This window comes from Diabrotica virgifera, chromosome 8 (genome assembly GCF_917563875.1).
Source record: "Diabrotica virgifera virgifera chromosome 8, PGI_DIABVI_V3a".
Taxonomy (NCBI): Eukaryota; Metazoa; Arthropoda; class Insecta; order Coleoptera; family Chrysomelidae; genus Diabrotica; species Diabrotica virgifera.
In genome coordinates, this window is record NC_065450.1 from 64,629,254 (window position 1) to 64,649,971 (window position 20,718).

Below are 20,718 nucleotides of genomic sequence, written 5' to 3' on the forward strand. Positions count from 1 at the left end.
GGGGTGCAACGTGGATATCACGTACCTAAACAACATAACTGAGCAAAATGATATTTATGTGATTTCCACATTGCATCTCTCATTTTAAAAATTAATTGCTCAGTCATTTGGCAACCGATTTTAAAAAATTTTATATCGCTGGATAGGTAAATGACCGTTTTTTCAGGACACAAAAAAATATACTGGGTGTTTTATTAAAAAAGTCAACAATTTTTTTTTTCAAAAATCCGCCATTTTTTATGTAAAAGCGATATAAAAAATGGTTATTTACCTAAAAACTTGAAAAAACGGTCATTTATCTATCCAGCGATATAAAATTTTTTAAAATCGGTTGTCAAATGACTGAGCAATTAATTTTTAAAATGAGAGATGCATTGTGGAAATCACATAACTTGCTTAGTTATGTTATTTAGGTATGTAAGATCCACGTTGCACCTCTCATTTTAAAAATTAATTACTCAGTGATTTGACAACCGATTTTGAAAAACGAACTTTATATCGCTAGATAGGTGAATGACATTTCTTTCAACTTACAAAAGAATATACTGGGTGTTCCATTAAAAAAAGTCATTCAGACAAAACTTTTACTAAAATAAAACATTTCAGTGAAAACCGCATATTTCTATCTTGAGCCGTTTAGAAGTTATAGGCAGTTAAAATGGGGGAAAATATAAGTGGACACCCGGTATAAAAAAATAAAAAGTTAATAAGGAAAAATTGAACATACTTTTGCATAATTGTTTATTACTAATAAATGCATTTTTTATTCACTTTTTTTTTAACCAATTTTAAAGTTTAGCTCATGATCTTTCATTTGACACCTGTAGAATGGCTCTAACATTATTTTTTCTAACTCATGCTCTTTCATTTAACATCTGTGGAATGGTTCTAACATCCTCCTTTTCTGACTTTTGTTATTGCAAAACAAAGCTCTCTGGGATAAACAATTTGAATCAAATTTAAACAATTGAATGAATCGCTTTGAAATTTTTGTCACATATTAAGCACTAAATAACCCTCATTTGACAGAAATTTCAAAGCTCTATAGTTATTTTTACAATAGTTATGGCGAAATTTATTTTGTTTTAATTTAGGCTTTTTTCGCAATTATATTAACAATAAATAAGTGTATTAAACTTTATAATAATACGCCATTTTAAACATTTTTCCATTCTCTCGAAGATGTTTGTACTAAGAAAGCCATAAGTCTTACTGTTTTCCATTAATTTGTAAAAAAAGGAAAAAAGACCATTTTTGACAGTAAATTGTTTATAAATAACAATGGCCGCAAGATCCTACGCAGGAAATAGTTACAATTTGTTCTTATATGTATTACCTGTCAAAAAACGCTTCAGTACCCTGGCAGTGTCGTGGAAAAAACCTTATTACCCTGGACTATATCGCTGGACTATTTCTATCGTTATAGAGATAACTGTTTGAGGCAACACAAAATTATAAAATAGATATTATGTTAATGTTAAATGAATTTCAACCTCCAACAAAAACTAAAATTCACATAAGTTAAAAAAAGTTGTGCATTCAATTTTCTGGACTTAACTTTACATAGAGTAAATACCTACTTCATGGTAAATAAAAAAACCTGGTCATCAAGATATCTGAATTTCAACTTTCACCATCTCTTGTCTAAAAAGAAATCAGTAATTATTGGCCTCGCCGACAGATCAATCAGATTATACGACCCTATCAATAGACCTCAGGCCATAGAAAAAGCAAAAACAGCAATATCACTTAATTCATACCCACATCTCCTCATCGAAAAACACTTTTAAATCGCGAATACATATATTTTACAATAACAAAAATAACAGCAAAGATAACAAGGTAAAGAAGAATTATATATGTCTCTTCCCTACATAATAGGGTTATCAGGACAACTTGTAAATTTCCTGTGTTGTTCTTGTCTTAAAGGCTACAATTTTTTGAAAAACCCCCAATTAAAAAAATCGCATGTTGTATATGAAATTTCCTGTTCAAATTGAGATGAGTTATACACTCACCGGTAGAAAATTCCGCCACTAACAATTTTTGATAAAGTTTGACCATTTATAACTTTATTATTTGTACTTCCATTTTCAAGATTCGTGCATAAATTTGTAGGTACATATATTTATATCTATCGTTCGATATTGTTCCGGTAACAAAATTTTTTGCTTGGATGGCATTACATGGGGGTTAATGGAAGCTTTGTATCATCTGAATTTCAACTCTCATCAGCTTTTTCGCCAAAAGAAATCAGTAATTATTGGATTCGCCGACATCGAGAGGACTACCAGATTATCCGACCCTATCAATAAGAAAAAGCAAAAACAGCAATGCTTAATTCTTACCCACATCACCTTATCGAAAATCACTAAAATCACGAGTACATACATTTTACAATAACAATAATAACAACAAAAATAACAAGGTAAAGAAGAATTATATATGTCTTTTCCCTACATAATAGGGTTATCAGGACAACTTGTAAATTTCCTGTGTTGTTCCTAAAGGCTACAATTTTTTGAAAAGGAATTTTACAAAACTAAAAATGAAAAACCCCCAATTAAAAAAATCGCATGTTGTATATGAAATTCCCTGTTCAAATTGAGATGAGTTATACACTCACCGGTAGAAAATTACGCCACTAACAATTTTTGATAAAGTTTGACCATTTATAACTTTATTATTTGTACTCCCATTTTCAAGATTCTTGCATAAATTTATATGTCAGTACATTCTAGAGTCTATGTATTAAGAGTATAAGTCAAAAATGAAATTTTTTTATTAGGACTTTTCAAAGTCTTTTTTAACACTGGTCAAATAACTATTACAACGAAATATGAAAATGGTGACGAAATATGATTAATAAATTAGTAATTAACTATTTTACTTTCTACTTTGGTAATGCCTTATTAATTATATAATTCAAAATATAGAAGAATCCCGAAAAATCTTTTTTATGACTTATACTCTTAGTACATAGCACGTTAGAATATATTTCTATCTATCGTTTGATATTATTCCGGTAACAAAAATTTTTTACTTGGATGGCATTATATGGGGGTTAATGGAAACTTTGTATTTTCCTGAATTTAAAAAATTCTGTGGAGAAATTGAAGGGCTTATTTTGTTTCATACTCCTTTCGTATTATCTCGGATACATCTCTAAGATTTTGTTTTTTGTCCTATCCGAATATCTCTTTTATCTAACACAATATCGAACACAATAAAATTAACAACACAAACAAAGTAACATCAATACAAAACAATTCAATAGCGGATATGTCCACCTCTCGCAGCAAAGACTGCTCGCAATCTGTATAAGATATGTTATCCTTGCCTGGGGAAGAGCCCGATATTTCTCTACCAGTGCCATAACTGTACCAAATTTTCTGGAGGCCTAGGATGATGGCGAATAGCTATTTTCAATTCATCCCATAAATGCTCGATAGGATTGAGATCTGGGCTGCATGCGGGCCATTCTAATCTTATCAATCCAAGCTCTATTTAAGATATTTATGTTTATGAGTCAATCAGTGATTTTATTTACAAAAAATTGGGCAGCTCTTACAAGAAAAGAGATATTCGGATAATTCCAAAAACAAAATGTTAGTAATGCCTCCAATATATTACGAAAGGACTATGAAACAAAATCAGATCTTCAATTTTGCCACAGAATTTTTCAAAGTTAGGAGAAAATGCAACGCTTCCATTCAGCCCCGTATAGTGCCATCTAAGCAAAAAATTTTTGTTACCTGAATATGAATAACAACAAATGATACCAATACATGTACCCACAAATTGATGCAAGAATCTTGAAAATCGGACTACAAACAATAAAGTTATAAGTTGCAGCAAGTATAAAGTTATATACTTGCTGCCATACTGTCATCATGTAAACAAGTCAAATCATAGCTCAAATGTTACCTAGGGCGTATTAAATGGAATATTTTAAACATCCATACGTAAGTTAGCATTTTTAATCGATGTTTCCTTGACGGATTAATTTTAAAGGGTTTTTACCCACATATTTTTGTATTATTATATCTTGGTGGTTAGCATGTTAGATCACGTAAGCACTGATGATGATTGGTCAACCAATCGAAAACTAGTTCTGTGATGTAGCCCTTTTTAGGGATTTTAAATACATATATACCTTTTATAAAGGATTTTATTGTTTTTTGTATGATATGATATACAGCCAACTACAAGAAAACTTTTTCCTTGTGGATTTTTAAAGTCATAAGTTGCAAAACTTAATCAAAAATTTTGAGTGGTAGAATTTTGTGCCGGTGAGTGTATATTGGACAAATCAATCAGATACCTAATTCAAGAATAAGCTCTCACAAATATGACAAAAAACTCACCAGCCCTTAAAAACATGGAAACTTGATGAAGAAAAATAAAGAGAAATGAGCTCAGATTGGAGTAGGTAAAGAGAACTATCATAAGGCTGAGTAACAAAAAAGTCCCCTGAGAAAATCAACTATGATTAGAGCTAAGTTTTCGCTCAGGATAATAGGATATCTAGGTCATGACTAAAAATTGAAAAACAGGATATGTGATACTATTATTGAACTATTTTTTAAGATAATTAATTTTTTTCCTGTGTTCTTTAATAATAATACAGATATAGAGGATTTGTACTATTGAATATCTTAATTTTACGTTCCCTTTCAATCAAAATCTTTCACAAAGCTGATTGTTATAGCAACCAATTAACTCAATTTTCGTAGCAACTTTTGTGTTTACCAAAATCATTAAAAGAAATCCTTGTAAAAATCCAACTTTGTTTTGAAACAACACTAAAACCTTGTTAGAAGTCAAACCATCGAATAAAATAGCATGTGACAGCAACTCGTTGATGCGAGACCTCGTAAATGACCCATGAAGAGGTCACAACCGGGTTGAGATCCCTTTTACAGGACTGCATTGAATATCCCTGTTGTTACAATAAATTAACTATACACTTGAGAGCAAAAATCGACTCACTCGATGAATTATTGTAGTTTATGCTTAGTAATTTCATGTCGTGTTCTTTGAATTAAAACAGCTAATGCAAAATAGTATATTGTACAACAAGTGAGAAAAAAGACATATTTCTCACGAGCGCTATAGTAATATCTCCGCTATAGTAATAGATAGCAATAAAAGTTAATAACAAAAATTTTAGCCACCTTTGAGCTTCACATTACAAAATTAGTTAGAATGTTACAGGGTGTTCGATAACACAGTGGCAGACCAAACTTATGTTTTTTTAAATAGAACACCCTATATTTTATTTTAAATTCGAATTCCTGTTAACTTTTCCATCACAAAGATATAAAGGTTTGTCATGTTATACAGGGTATTTACAAAGTTATAACCAATTTTCTATGAAAATCGTAACAAGTTCAACTCCCTGGATAAATAAAAATAAGCAAAACAACAATGGTTTATTAATGCCATATTTTTAACGTATTGTCAAAATTTTCAAGAATGGTCGATATTGCTAATTTTCTTTATATCAAATACAGGGTGAGTCAAAACGCAAGTACATTATTTTCTCAGTAATTTTAAATGGAACACCCTGTATTTTATATCACTATTGAAAAGTACCGTTACCGTACTTTAATTTTTAGATAACATTCCCTATGTCTAAATTTATTAGTTTTCGAGATATTTTCATTTTTCAATGGACCAGTAGCGTGGCCACCCAAATCACTAGAATTTAATAAACTGGACTGATTTTTTTGGGGTTACGTTAATAATGAAGTTTATAACATACCTCCAACAACAAGGGATGAGATGAAAAATAGAATACAAAGTGTATTTCGATGTGTTAATTTACAAATGCTCCGTAGAGTAAGTAGCTCATTCAATGATCGTTTTTAGGCGTACATAAATGGGTTAGGAGATAATTTTGAACACCTTATGTAATTAAATATTAAAAATATTTTATTAAAAGTAGCTTCTAATTTTTTCAAACATGTTTTTTTGCAAAATGTATTACTGATAAATTATGTTTCGTTCTTTATTTGTTACATTTATTACATTTACATGCAAAAGTACTGTTTAAATTGTCTTCACAAAATATTGATTTTGTGTTTGTGTGTTTTTTTGTAAAATTTATTACTAATTTTCTTTGTTTATTTGTTGCATTTACATAAAAAGATAGTTTTTAATTGTTTCAAAAATGTTGCATGTAGTGGTTGTGTTTTTGTTTGTAAAATGTATTACTAATAAATTATTTTTATTTCTTTATTTGCTACAGTGTTACATTGATTACCGAATTGATAATGGGTAATCTTCAATTGTCAATTCAGTTATGGCTTACTTAAAATTTAGATAAATTTAAACACCTAAAATGGTTTGCTCTGAAAAATGAAAATATCTCGAAAACTAATAAATTTGGGCATAGGGAATGTTATATAAAAATTAAAGTACGTTAATGTTACTTTTCAATAATGATATAAAATACAGGGTGTTCCATTTAACATTACCATTACTGAGAAAATAATGTACTAGCGTTTTGACTCACCCTGTATTTGATATAAAGAAAATTAGCAATATCAATAATCCTTAAAAATTTTGACAATAAATAAAAAAATATGGCATTAATAAACCGTTACTGTTGTGCTTATTTTTATTTATACAGGGAGTTGAACTTGTTACGATTTTCATACAAAATTGGTTATAACTTTGTAAATACCCTGTATAACATTACAAAACTTTATATTTTTGTGATGGAGAAGTTAACAGGATTTCGAATATAAAATAAAATATAGGGTGTTCCATTTAAAAAAACATAACTTAGGTCTGACACTGTGTTATCGAATACCCTGTAACATTCTGACTAATTTTGTAATGTGAAGTTCAAAGGTGGCTAAAATTTTTGTTATTATCTTTTATTGCTATCTATTACTATAGCGGAGCTATTGAGCTTTACCCTACTAATCAATCACCCTGTATAGTAAATATTTCGAGTAACAATATTTGAATCGTCAACGTAAACTGGAGCCCGTTACACAAATGAAAACATTTTTAGTAAGTTTGTAAATATAAAAGCAATAATATATTTATATTCCTAGTAATCTTTTTAACGTTAGTTGTCAATAAATTAATAACTTAAAATTAAATAACCATCTTAACAAAGTTAAGATTATTCTTTTTTCACCAATACTGTATTTGAGAAAGAAATGATTTTAAATACAAGACACTAATAGGTATATCTTTATTACGATTCGTTAGCACTAAAACAGTTTAGCAAGTTTGATTGAGTTTTATCCGATTGAAAAACAAGTCTTGGTTAAATCGATTCACTGCTTGGGATAAAGACAAAGTTCAAATGGACTTTTGTTAGGTTTGTTTTTCCGTTAATCAACAGAATTGAATAAAATAGAAAAAAAATAAATATAGTTTTATCATTGAGCATAAGTGAGCCCACTTTGGGAACCACTGTTTTAGCCTATTTGTAAAGTTATGAAAAACTGTAGAAAACAAAAAGTGTGAGCTAAATATGCGTCAGAAAATAGAACATACTCCAACTTCAATTCAGTCGAATTCGGGACAAGGCTGAAAAAATACCTAAAATCCGGGACTTTTCAATGAAAATCGGGAAAAATTTTTTTAAATATAGAACTTTAATATCATTTTGACAATATTTTTGATGGTATTAAGCCACAATTAGTTGTAATAATAATTATATTTTTGTTAGTTTTTGACGTTTTGACATTCAATCCAGAAATCGTTTTCAAAAAAAAGAAAAATTATAAAATCAACTGATGTTGGATTTCAATGTAGATATTACCTTAGGTTAATTTAAAAATGTAATTATTATTACAACTACAAATAATTATTACAACCAATTGTGGCTTAATTCCATCGATAATATAATTGTCAAACATGTCACAAAAAAACAGCTTGAGAACATTTTTATGTTATTTACTTCTTACTATATCTAATATTTGTCGAACGATTGACTTTGCTCAAAAATGAGAAGGAAACCTTTAGAAATCAATCCATTAATATGAATTCTTTTAACTCTCTGAAAAAAAACGTATTCAAAATTTCAAAATAGGTTCAATTTTACCAAAACATTGAAAATTCGGATGGCCCGGAAGCCTTGTCCGGGACGCCGGAACACGACTTCGTAATTCGGGCCATGTCCCGGATTTTTCGGACTGGTTGGTCACGCTAAACATACAGTAATTTTATATTTTATTTCATAATCGTAGTCTGGAAGTCAAAGCCTTTATTTCAGAAAATGATCTTGACGTTATGTTAATATTTTAAGCACATATGACAGACAAAATCTACTTCAATATACCCAAATTCTCAACATATACATATAAATCAACACCTCTAGGTGGAGCCCATGAAGGTCCTGCGATAATAGTTATAAAAAAACAGCATTAGACACCATGAAATAAGTAAACTTAAATAGCGAAGTAAACTTACAAGCCATGTCTATCTCAATAACTAATTGGAGCAGCAAGCTTATACTATTTCTGCAGTTTACTGTCCACCAAATAAAATTATTAAAGAAGAACACTTCACGACATACTTTAACAAGCTCGGAAATCACATAGCTGCTGGTGACTATAATGCTAAACAACTTAATTGGGGATCAAGACTCATAACCTCTCGAGGTAGAAAATTATTAAAAAGTATCCAAAACAATAATTTAGTAACGGCGCGGCGTCCACCGGTAAACCGACGTACTGGCCTACTGACACACAAAAAGTGCCTGATCTCATCGACTTCTGTATTGTCAAAGGTATCTCCCTAAACTACTTGAAAGTACAACCTTTGTTCAATTTCTTATCTCAAGTTTTTATCACATTACAAAACCTCAAGTTTTATCCAACAGCCGGATATACTGGAATACCTTCAGAGATATAATAAAAAATACTATAAATTTAAACATACCACTAAAAACAGACCAAAATATGGAAGAAGCAGTCAAACATTTAACTGTAAAAATTCACAAGCCGCATGGGAAGCTTCACCTGATATATCATATGCTAACAGACCGAGCTTATACCCGCTCTATATAAAAACCGTGATATACGAGAAAAGACAATTTAGATAAATATGACAGATCACCCGTGCTCCAGATGACAGAACCAAATACAACAGAGCAACCCGTCAATTAAAAAAGGTCCTGCAGGAACACAAAGAACAAAAAATAAATTGTTTCCTAGAAAATCTGTCTAGCGCTGAAGAAAATAACTACTCGTTATGGAAATTGTCTAAAAAAACTCAAAACACAATCACAAAATAAAGCACCGATTAGAAAAAATGATGGCACCTGATCTCTAAGTGACGAAGTAGGGGTAACACCTTCGCTGAACATCTTCAGACAGTTTTCCAATCGTTCAAGTCAGAGGTTTCTGAGAACGAAGAGAAATTTATTACAGATATATCAGATGAACCCTACCAGATGTGTATTCCCACCAGAAAAGTTAAAATTACCGAAATTGAAGAAGTAATCAAAAACCTGAATACAAAAAAATCACCTAGATATGACCTGTAACAGGACTAGTACTCAAATAACTACCTGAAGGAGCAATAAAGCTACTAATGTACATATACCATGCTATTCTAAGATTGTGCTACTTCCCCTCCTAATGGAAGGCAGCACAAATCATACTAATCCATAAACCCAACAAAGAGTTCCCAAACTTCATCCTGTCGTCCTATTAAGCTTCTGCCTTCACTTTCCAAAATGTTTGAAAGGCTTCTTCTGAAAGGAATAAACACTGTCATTACAGAAAAAATCTAATACTACATTATCAATTCGGATTTCGACAACAACATGGCACAATCGGACAGGTTAATAGGGTAGTCAGAACCGCAAGAGATGCACTCGAGAACAACAAATACAACAACCTTCCTTGATGTCTCCCAAGCCTTCGATAAGGTATGGCATAAAGGTCTAATATCAATGTTGTTCTGAATCTATTTCCTTGGGAACTATTCTAAATGGTAAATAAGCCACAATTTAACTAAAAAGTTATTTTACTAACGTTTCGACGTCCAAATCGAATATCGTTGTCAAAATACAAAATATTAATAAATTAAAATGTTGTTGCTTAGTAAAAAATTCTTCTAATAGTTTATTTAATCTGACTCATTTATATCGGCAATTCAGACATATATTATACATTTTAAAGTAGAAGACTTTAAAATGATATTGCCAATATTTATGAGTTGCATTCAATATCAAAACTTGGAGGCCTCATCCAATCTGCAGGATCTTACAACCATACCTCACCTATACCCCTGCAAATCACAAGAATAAAAAGACCAGACACTCTTGACCTTAACACTAGAAACCAATTAATCATTCCAATTACTACTGTACCTACTCTTAAAATTAATTCAAATATTTCAGTTATTATTTAGTCCAGGCCACATCTGTTTTGAGATGGACGTTGAGAGTTGACTCATATTTTTTTGCAGAAATTGCTTGGAATTAACTCATATAATAATAATTGAGTTATCCTCCCACTCAAAAAGGTCCAGAACATTGTTTAAATAATCAAAATGTAAAAAAATGAAGAAAAAATTCGATATTTTTCGTCGTTTTCTGATTATAACTTTAAAAGTTTTCACTTCCGAGAAAAGTTGCACTAACATAAAAGTTTCGTAATTAAATTTCCTACAATATAGGATTAGTTAAAAATATTAAAAATTGTCAACCTTGTTGCAAAATAGCAATAATTGCGAAAAACCCATAAAAAAAAACAAGTATTCGCATTTTACGTTTTTCAACCATTTGTGCTACACTTAAGACCTTCATCTTTTACCAAAAAGAACTTTATGACATAATAAAACAACACTGTAAATTTTATTAGGATCGGTTTAATAGATTTTGCAAAATAAATTCTGCAACCCAGCTTTCGCAAAAAAAATTCATTTTTCAAAATGTTGCAGGACTAAAAATAAAGCAGATAGCAAGTTGAAATTTTTTTACATATAGAAAAATACTGTACCTTTTATTTGCAATTTGCAAAATTAAAATCGTTTAACTACCACGGCGTCAGGAATTTTTTTAAATAAACATTAATTTTTGGTGCTACTCGCAGGACAGCGGTGTTCGGTTCATACAAGTTGATTTCCACCAAAATTTCTTAAAATCTCTATCTAATATATTATTTTCTTACTCTATATTTTGTTGTATTTTAATATTTTAATTCCACAAAAATCAAACAAATTTTGACAATGGGAGCACAGTCAATGGGAGCAAGAATAGGATATTACCTCCGAATTATATCCTACTGCATGGATTTTAATAAAATTTTGGGCCTAGCCTCGACTTATCTCCTAATTCAAAGTCTACCTTATGCCGATGTGTGCTTTTATCTTGGGGGTGGTTCCCACCCCTTCTTAGGGGTGGAAAATTTTTTGATTACAATTACCACGGAATTCCCTAGAGAACCTAATTTTAAGCAAAAACTGTTTTTTTTTGAAAACAATACTTTTTGAGGTATTCGTGGTTGAAAATTGACCATTTTCATTGAAACATAATACCTTTTCAAACGGTTTTTTGCGAATACCTTAAAAACAATGCATCTAACTAAAAAACTATATTAAACATTTTTGTAGGTTGTAAAAAACAAAGATACACTTGCCTTCATAAATCTTCTAGTTATAATACAAAAAGAGATATGGTAGGTGAAAATTGTTTGTTTTTTGGTACATTCTCAAATTGGTGTATTCAACTTGAAATAACAGAGAAACGGTCGATTTTAGGTGTAGGTATAATGCAACTAATACGTTTTGTAGTGCTTGAAAAGACCTTTAAAATGAGCTATATTAAAGGTACATTACATTAAAACAAAGTGAAATATGTTGCAAACAAAATTGATAACTAATGTATTTTACGAAAAAATGAGAAGTAATTTTAACCCCCATCCACCAAAATGTAAATGCATCGTTTTCCTTCTTTAATACCTTTTATTATAGTGTTATTTCTATTTTCAAAAAGTTGGACGGGTTTAAAATGAATGGTTTTTGAAAAAAAAAAGATTAAATTATACAGCGCATTTTTAAAATTTCTTAAAAATCTTCTTTTCTCCATGTAACTTGAAAATGATAAGAGATAAAGTAATGAAAAATAAAAAGGAAATTTTTGTCTGAAAAAGCCCTACATTTCTGTGTGGTATCTTTTTTTCGTATCTCTCATCTTTTTCGAGTTAAATGGAGGAAAAGGAAGATTTTTAAGAAAATTTAAACATTCGCTATATAATTTGATCTTATTTTTTTCAAAAACCATACATTTTAATCCAGTCCAATTTTTGAACATAGAAATAACACTATAATAAAAAGTCTTGTAGAAGGAAAATGATGTATTTAAATTCTGATGAATGAGGGGTTAAAATATACTTCTCATTTTTTCTTAAAATACATTAGTCATCAACTTTTTTGCAAAATATCTCGCTTAGTTTGAATATAATCGACATTTAGTCCATAGTCTATCGCTAGTAGATTAACGACACACGTACATTTTTGTGCTCCTAGTAATTTTCAAGATTACGCTGTAAATAATAATAATTTCGCAAAGAAATTTTGCATACTAGTTTCCATATACCAATAGTCATTAGTGGTTATAAAAAATTTTGTGTAAAAAAAGTGCAATTACAGTGAACATAAACAACTGTGAGTACCATTTCACAATTTATTAATAATAAAACAAACTATACTAATTACATACCAGTAAAAAAACCCGATCATGCCTTCTACCTCAGTTTGTTCTAACTGCTCCAAAAACATAGCAACAGCTGACCGTAAACTTCAGTGCGATGGTTGTAAGCGACAAATACATATCACATGCACGGATCTTTCTTCCGACGATCGCGTTACTCGACAGAAAATTCGTGGGATAAGTATCCTTTGTAATTCTTGCAGCTCAAATATCTCTAATTTTTCGGAAATAAAAGATCTTTTGCTGGACTTTAAAATGGAAATTCGTACGAAAATTAATGATTTTGAAAGTAAAATAACTGAGTTAAATAACAAGCTCAGCCAAATTGACTTGTTTAAGTCTACCGAATTCACGGATAATATTGCAAACGAAGCTGTAGATCGCATGACACGTGCGAAGAATATTCTAATCAGAGGCGTTCCAGAATCTTCCTCTGGGGATGCACAACGCAGAAAAGATGACGACGCAAATAAGATTAACCTTGTCTTGGCAACTGTTGGCTGTCAGGAAAAGCAAATCACTTTCTACAGAGTCGGCAAAGCGAACCAACGTTTTCCCCGAATGATAAAGGTAGTAATGAGTTCGGAATACCACGTTAAAGATATTTTGAGAAATAAAGCAAAACTTTTGGAAAACAAAGCCACGGAAAAATTCTCAATAATTGACGATAAGACGCCCATCCAACAAACACGCTTAAAAGAACTCCGAAATGAACTAGAAATTCGCAAAAATAACGGTGAACATGACTTAACAATTAAATACATTAATGGCACTCCCAAAATCACGAAATTTCGTTCATAATTTTTCTACCGATAGATTTAGTGATTGGCTATTTCTATATACGAATTTAGATTCACTTTCTGCAAAATTTGATGAATTTGTATGCACAGTGCAACTTCTTCAGCCACACATTATGTGTATTGCTGAATCCTGGCTTAAACCCTCAATCCCTGATTCTTCTGTTAACATCAATGGATATACAATTTATCGTAAAGACAGAGAAAATCGTGTCGGTGGTGGTGTATGCATTTATTTATCTAATATTATTACCACAACTTTCAAAATTAACATTAACCCATTAGATATTCCTGGAATAGATGCTATTCACGTGTCTATTACTAAAAATCCATTTTGCCTTAATTTAGTCTGTATATACCGTCCACCTCTTACAGTACTTGCACACGATAATATTATGTTTACTAAACTTGAAGAACTATCATCTCTCGATAATCTCATTATTACTGGAGATTTTAATTTTCCGGAGATCACCTGGCCAATAACTTCGTTATCTGACACCGAAAACTCTCATAATTTATTTAAAAGTTTTGTAGTAAATTCGAACTTAATACAGCTCATTACAGAACCTACCAGATTTAGAACTAATAACCAACCATCTACTTTAGATCTGGTGCTTATTAACGACGAACAGCTGATTTCATCTCTCGAAATCAGCTCTCCTATAGGAAAGTCAGATCATGCAGTTATAACGGCTCACATCCAATTCAATCAAATTCTACCCCGCAAAAATAATATTGTAACATACACCACAACAGATTTTTCTGAAGTCGACGCTGAATTCTCTCAAATCAACTGGAATTTGTTTTTTGCTGACTTAAACGACCCTTCATCAATGTGGACTGCATTTCTCGATACCGTCCACAATATAATTTCTAAAAATACTACCATCCGTAAGACTTATAAAAACAATCTTAAACCGTGGATTAATCAAACGGCAACAGAAAAAATTAATCACAAACGACATCTCTGGCGGAAATTTAAACAGACCGGGCTTTACAGCGATTTTCAAAACCACCGCAGATTTTCAAATAATTTACAAACATTTCTAAAAACTTTAAGACGTAATTTTGAAACAAGTGTTATTGAAAGCGGTAACATTAAAAAAGTTTACAAATACATAAGATCCTCATTGACATCTAAAGTGTCCATACCTTTACTACAAAAACCTAATCAGACTTTATGCTCTTCTGACACAGATTCTTCCGAAACTCTCTCCTTAGCATTTTCACAGGTTTTTACTAAAGAATCGAATGATGGCAATCTACCTCCTATTAGGTGTAACCGTGTCGGCGCATTCTTAGAGCAAGTCGAATTTACAGTGGATCATGTCAAACAACATTTAATGAAACTTCGCACAGTCGCTTCACCTGGTTTAGATGGTTTAACACCAAAAATGTTAAAAAGATGCGCAGACACGCTTGCAATACCTTTAACGTTAATTATGCAGACTTCTTTTATCCAGAATTCCTTACCCCCTAGTTGGAAATTAGCATCTGTCACCCCTATTTTTAAAAAAGGCAACAAACTCGATCCCAACAATTATCGCCCGATTAGCTTGCTGTCAGTAGTTGGTAAGGTCATGGAAGCCATTATTTCCGAGGAGATGACTAAATTCCTTCTCCAGGAACATGTCATTCCAACACAACAACATGGATTTGTGTCTGGCCGCTCTACTCTAACCAATCTCCTACATTGTGTTAACGACTGGACGCTATCCCTTAACAGTTCGCAGCCGGTCGACGTTGTTTATCTAGACTTCTCTAAAGCCTTTGACCGTGTCCCTAAGCGCAGACTTCTACATAAGCTAGAACATTTCGGAGTTCGCGGTACTTTACTTCGTTGGATAGATGATTTCCTGACAGATCGACATTACAAAGTTAGAGTTGGCGAATCTTTCTCACAGGACAGGTTAGTGGAAAGTGGAGTGCCTCAGGGTTCTGTCCTCGGACCTCTGCTTTTTACGGTTTATACCAGCGATGTTCCTTATTATGTTTCCAGTAAAATATCGTTCTATGCTGATGACACAAAAATATATGCCAATCCTATGACAAACCAGTTAACCCTCCAAAGGGACTTGGACTCTATCTTTACTTGGTGTTCCCAATGGTTACTACCCTTAAACGCGGAAAAATGTGTAGTGCTTAGAATTGGTAAAAATAACCCACTTGTGCCGTATTTTGTTAACGGGCGACCATTAGATTCAGTGTTCTCGTATAACGACCTTGGTGTTATCGTAAACAGCAGTCTAACGTGGTCCGACCACATTACTTCTATTTGTAAACGTGCGAACTCCAGACTATATCTTATTCGGAGGTGTTTTTCGAGAGTTTCAATGCAGTCATTCTGTAAACTTTACACTATTTACGTAAGACCGATTCTTGAATACGCTGGTCCAACGTGGCATCCTGATTTGGTTCGAGACAAAACATTGTTGGAAAACGTCCAAAGAAAAGCAACTCGAATTCCATTGGGACTGAGAAGACCCTCCTATGCAGAGAGACTTAGTATGGCCAATCTAACTTCCTTCGAACTTCGTCGACAACGTGGAGACTTAATAACCACTTTTAAAATATTAAAATTCAGTTTCGGAAATCTCGACGAAATGTTTACTATAAACCAAGATGAACGCCTCAGAGGTCACCAGTTCAAACTTAAAAAAGAGAACTTTTCTACGAGATCAAGGCAGAACTTCCTACCAAATAGAGTGTTCGAGAGTTGGAATAACCTTAGTGATAACATTGTCACGGCCCCCTCTACTAACACGTTTAAAAACAGACTTGACCGTTTCTTATTATAGCTGAACTATTTTATTTTTTTTATGTAAACAAAAATTATATCTTTTTTCTTTTGTTTTATATTGTATCTACTAGTAGGTTAGTTATGTAATTTCTTTGTTTTTGGGCATAATAGGGACTTGTCCCTCTGCCCTTGCTTATGTATAATAATAAATAATAATAATAATAATTTAGTATTCTCATTTTAAAGGTCTTTTCAAGCACTACAAAAGTTATTAGTATCATTATACTATACACCTAAAATCGACAGTTTCTCTGTTATTTCAAGTTGAATACATCGATTTGAGCATGCAGCAAAAAAACAAACTCTTCTTACCTACCATATCCCTCTTTGTATTTTAACTAGAAGATTTATGAAGGAACGAATGTCTTTGTTTTTTTATAACCTACAGAAATTTTTTATATAGTATTTTTGTTAGATGCATAGTTTTTAAGTTATTCGCAAAAATCCGTCCGAAAAGGTGTCATTTTTCAATGAAAATGGCAAATTTTCAACCACGAATAACACAAAAAGTATTGAGTTTTCAAAAAATAATTATAGAGCAGTTTTTGCTTAAAATTAGGTTATTTAGCCTCCTCCGTGGCTATTTTAACCAAAACATTTTTCACCCCCGAGAAGGGGTGGGAACCACCCCCAAGATAAAAGCGCACATCGGCATAGGGTAGACTTTGTTTCTTGAGCTATTCCCTACTTACTGCGAAAATATCAATTAAATCGATCTAGTAGGATGGAATTCGGAGCCAAATACCCTCATTGACTGCCCTACCAAAAATTAATGTTTATTTAAAAAAATTCTGGACGTCGTGGTAGTTAACCGATTTTAATTTTGCAAATTGCAAAATTCTTCAACAATAAAAAAAATCAACTTGTTGTCTGCTTTATTTTTAATCCTGCAACATTTTGAAAAAATGAATTTTTATGCGAAAGCTGTATTGCAAAATTTATTTTGTAAAATCTATTAAACTGATCTTAATGAAATTTACAGTATTGTTTTATTATATCATATACTTTTTCTGGGTGAAATATGAAGGTCCTAAGTTGTTGAATAAATGGTTGAAAAGCGTAAAATGCGAATACTTGTTTTTTTATGGGTTTTCCGCAATTTTTGCTATTTTTCAACAAGGGTGACTATTTTTAAATGTTTAGCCAATTTTATATTGTAGGAAATTTAATTACACAACTTTTATGTCAATTCAACTTTTCTCGGAAATGAATAGTTTTAAAGTTATAATCAAAAAACCAATAAAAAAATCGAATTTTTCCTTCACTTTTTGACATTTTGATTATTTAAACAATGTTCCGGACCTATTTGAGTGGGAGGATAACTCAAATATTATTATTTGAGTTATTTTCAAGCAATTTCTGCAAAAACAAATATGAGTCACCTCTCAACATCCAAATGTACTAATATTTTTACAGATGCACCCTGGTCTAATTGTACTCTTTAGGTATTCACCACTGGGAGAATACTGACTGTGTCACAAAAAGTATTTTATTTGTGTACAAGTTTTTCCTAAAACCATTTCTAGTAATGGTAGATAATATCGTTATATCTCCAATTTTGAGTTCGTCCCTGTTCTTCAAAAAGTCAAGGATAGTGTTTTCCTGTCTCGATTTTCTCTATCATTTCCGCCGGAATCAAATTTATTTCGGATTGGAAATCTGAGAAGTGAAGCAAATTCTGTGGACCCTCCATAAACAGAGTTATATTACTTATTACGTTATCTGCTTATAGTTTAGCTGTTATCCTAGCAGGAGAAAAAAAAACGATAATTGAATCTTTGAGTAGGTCACTTACTATGTTCTTCTTTAATTTTTAATTCCGTTTGTTTATATTTACTACACTTCTACGAGAAATTGACCCACCACCTTAAAAATGGGTCATTTTTGATGTCTCGAATTTCCTAAACATGTTGTCCGATTTAAGTGATTTTTTAAATATGTTATATAGTATGGTATAACTAGATTCAAACCCAGACATCCAAATTGAAAGTTATCCTTCAACACCAAATTGTTCTATATGGTCCACATAATGTTCAGAAAAAAGTCACACCATTTTGAGCGTCGGGTTTGGGGGGGAAAGGGGGAGAAATCGGTAAATTCGTAGTTTTTTAAGTTTTTCGTCAATATTTCTAAAACTATGCTGTTTAGCATGAACAACCTTCTATACAAAAATGTTCTACATTAAGTTTGAAACAAAAAAGGCCCTATGCATAATCCTTCTAAAATAAACGGTTCCAAACTTACGGAGTTAGTGTATATGGTCCAAAAAAGGCCTAACCCAGACATTAAAAGTAAAAGTTTTCCTTCAACACCAAATTGTTCTATATGGTCCAGATATTGTTCAGTAAAAAGTTACACCATTTTGAGCGTCCGGTTTGGGGGGCAGATTGGGGAGAAATCGGTAAATTATTAGTTTTTTATATTTTTTGTCAATATTTCTAAAAATATGCTTTAGCGTAAACAATGTTCTACACAAAAATGTTCTACATCAAATTTAAAACAAAAAAGGTCCTATATATAATTGTTATAAAATCAACGGTTCCAGAGTTACGGAGAGTGAAAAGTGGAGGTTTTCGATACTTTTTATATTTCTTGGGCAATTTATAATATTTTTACTGATTGAAAGAAATTTTATTTAACATGATTTGCTATTTCAGTGGCCGATGGTATGTTAGTGATATGCCCTTGAAGAAACATCAACCTTACCACCCAAAATCATCATCAATTGCCCAAAAAATATAAACAGTATCGAAAACCTCCACATTTCACCCTCCGTAACTCTGGAACCGTTGATTTTATAGCAATTATGGATAGGACCATTTTTGTTTTAAATTATATTCAGAAGGTTGCTATATAGAATATTGTTTACGCTTAAACATAGTTTTAGAAATATTGACGAAAAACCTAAAAAAACTACTAATTTACCGACTTCTCCCCCATCTCCCCCCCCCAAACTGGACGCTCAAAATGGTGTAACTTTTTACTGAACAACATGTGGACCATATAGAACAATTTGGTGTTAGAGGAAAACTTTTACTTTGGATGTCTGGGTTAGGCCTTTTTTGGACCAATTATACTATACTACCTCCGTAACTTTGGAACCGTTCATTTTAGAAGGATTATGTTTAGGGCCTTTTTTATTTAAAATTTAATGTAGAACATTTTTGTATAAAAGGTTGTTCATGATAAACCTCATAGTTTTAGAAATATTGACGAAAAACCTAAAAAACTACGAATTTACCGACTTCCCCCCCCCCCCAAACCCGACGCTCAAAAAGGTGTGACTTTTTTCTGAACATTATATTATGGACCATATAGAACAATTTGGTGTTGGAGGATAACTTTCACTTTGGATGTCTGGGTTATGTCATTTTTTTAATAAATTCTATCATACTAATAGCCTTATCTTTTAACAATATCGTTATAATAATATTGTTGCTAGGCAGGTATATTCTCATTGTATACCGGGTGTATCAATCAAATTGTGATTTTTTCTCAAAGTTCGCGTCACCCTACGGATTATTATGGCATTTATAAATTACTGAAATTAAAGCCTTACCGTAGCCTTATGTTTTCTTAACATTATGTTTTTAGATTCATACGCTTATGTTGGATAATAAAAAAAGTTAGGTACCTTAACTACTAGCCTTGTTTTTTGTCAATACAGGGTAACTTTAAATAAGTATGGCAAACTTCAAGGAGTAATTCTGCATGAAAAAATAATGACAGTTTGCTTATAAATGTATGTCCGCAAATACTTCGTTTCCGAGACTTGGTGTTCGAGTTTTTCTTACAAACTGACGATTTATTTATTACTCTAAAACCGGTTAAAATAAGCAAATGAAATTTGGTGGGCTTTAAGACGTAGTTATTGCGCATTTTTTAATATCATTATCATGGCATCCATACGGAGTGATTGCCGCACTCTTTGGGCTCTTCCTATTCGTTTGTCGCGGTGAATCAATCCGCATTAACATTTTGGTTTTACAATTGGTTGTGTGACTTGGCATCTTCTACGATTTTTCTCCATTCTTTCCTGATTTTGCTTATGGTTACCCATTCTCTGACTCCCATCTTCTTAAGGTCCTCGACTATCTAGTTCTCCCATCTAGTTTTGGGTCTTCCTCGACCTCGTGGTCTGCCTGATACAGGTCTCCATTTGGAAATTTTCTTGATGAAGGCTTCTGGATTTCTCGTTTCTATATGTCCCATCCATCTGAGTCTCTGTGCCTTGATAAATCTGATGATGTCTTCTCCTTTCAGAAGTCCTCCTACTTCGTGGTTCATGAGTTTTCTAAATTCATTATTACCTAATTTTATTAGGCCTGCTATCCTCCGAATTATTTGCTCTCTAGGATCCTCAATCTTTCTTCCTCTTTCTGGATCAGACACATTACTTCAGCACCATATGTGATTACTGGTCTAATTGC

At 31.9% G+C, this 20,718-nt stretch overlaps 1 protein-coding gene across 1 annotated transcript in view; it reads left to right on the plus strand.

Annotated features, from left to right (window-relative positions):
• The window catches only part of LOC114331767 (probable G-protein coupled receptor CG31760), a 923,592-nt gene that overhangs the window by 291,443 nt on the left and 611,431 nt on the right, over positions 1 to 20,718 (plus strand). The gene's annotated exons all lie outside the window — the stretch shown is intronic.